Source organism: Panthera onca, chromosome D3, assembly GCF_046562875.1.
Source record: "Panthera onca isolate mPanOnc1 chromosome D3, mPanOnc1 haplotype 2, whole genome shotgun sequence".
Lineage (NCBI taxonomy): Eukaryota > Metazoa > Chordata > Mammalia > Carnivora > Felidae > Panthera > Panthera onca.
Window position 1 is genome coordinate 70,499,572 of NC_138350.1, and position 1,664 is coordinate 70,501,235.

The window sequence follows — 1,664 nt, forward strand, 5'->3', positions numbered from 1 at the left end:
CACACAAATTGAATAAATGGTGCTAGATCCTAGGTGTGTTTTGGTCTGGGTGTTGAAAATGGTTTGACAGATTAGAGAAAAAAAATGGGAAAAAAAGGAAATCATTTGAGAATTTGAAAAAAATGAATACACTGAAGTATACTAAAATGAGATGATGGGAGTAAAATAGAATTTGAAAAAATTTACACAAAAGTAAAGAGTATAGTAGAAAAAAATTAAAGAAAAAAATATTTTTTTCTAGAACCAATTATCCCTTTTATTCCCCACCAGGACAAACCCATATGTAGGCAGTTTTCTTTGCTTAGACATGGAAGCAGTTTTAACACTGGCCCTTGTGAAGCCATAATGTACCAAAAGTACTATGCAAAATGTTTATACTAGTATAAAAACTCCACATCCCCATATTGGCCACCTCAAGATGAAAACAGATAACTCCCTAAATGTTAACTTGCTCTACTCCCCTAATATGAAACATAAAAACCACATGGGAAATATAGAAATTCAAATAGAAGTAACATAAACCTGTCATAAATCGTAAACAAAATACTATTTGTGGGACAGCATGGATGACAAATGGTCTACTGTGTAAATTTTAGAATAAGGCAGACAAAAGTTGGAAGGCTGGTTAATTTTCCCCTCCTTCTGCTTCAGCTTCATCTCCTTGGGTATCCGATGTCCACAATGTCAAGTTGTCTCTCAGTAATTGCATTACTAGCGTGCTGTCTTTGTAGGACTCTTCACTTAATGTATCGAGTTCAGCAATGGCTTCATCAAAAGCTGTCTTTGCAAGAGAGCAGGCTTTCTCCGGGGAGTTCAGAATCTCATAATAGAACACAGAGAAGTTAAGGGCCAGACCCAAACTGATAGGGTATGTTGGTTGCATTTCCTTTTTGCTGATCTCAAAAGCTTCTTGGTATGCTTGTTGTGACTGATCCACAATCCCTTTCTTGTCATCACCAGCAGCAACCTCAGCCAAGTAACGATAGTAGTCTCCTTTCATTTTCAAATAGAAGACTTTGCTCTCTGCTTGTGAAGCATTGGGGATCAAAAACTTTTCCAAAAGAGACAGTACATCATTGCAGATCTCTCTGAGCTCGGTCTCAATTTTCTCTCTGTATTCTCGAGCCATCTGCTGTTTTTTCTCAGCCCCTTCCGTCTTTTGCTCAATACTTGAGACGACCCTCCAAGATGACCTGCGGGCTCCTACAACATTTTTATAAGCAACTGAGAGAAGATTCCTCTCATTGGATAATTCAGCTCCTTGCTCAGTTACAGACTTCATGCAGGCTGCCATGTCATCATATCGCTCAGCCTGCTTGGCCAGCTTGGCCTTCTGCACCAGCTCATTTTTATCCATGACTGGATGTTCTGTGTCCAGAGTGGGTGGTGGCAGGCAGACGGACGGGGGCTCAGCAGTCTCAAGAAAAATATTTTTAATAGAAATTGAAAGTAAAAAAGAAATTTTTCTGTTTCTGCATTCAAGAAAAGGAAAAGAAATGAAAAAGAGAAAAAAGAAAAAGAAAAAAATCTTTTGAAAATTTGAAAAAGGAAATACATTGAAGTAGACTAAAATAAAATGATGGAAGTAAAATAGAATTTGAAAAAAATTACACAAAAGTAAAAAATATAGTAAAAAATTAAAAAAATATATTTTTAATAAAAAT

General features: G+C 36.4%; 1 pseudogene; it reads right to left on the reverse strand.

The window, feature by feature from the left end:
• Window positions 1-422: 422 nt before the first annotated feature.
• On the reverse strand, window positions 423-1,403 carry LOC132666005 (14-3-3 protein zeta/delta pseudogene; annotated as a pseudogene).
• Between the last annotated feature and the right edge of the window lie 261 nt (window positions 1,404-1,664).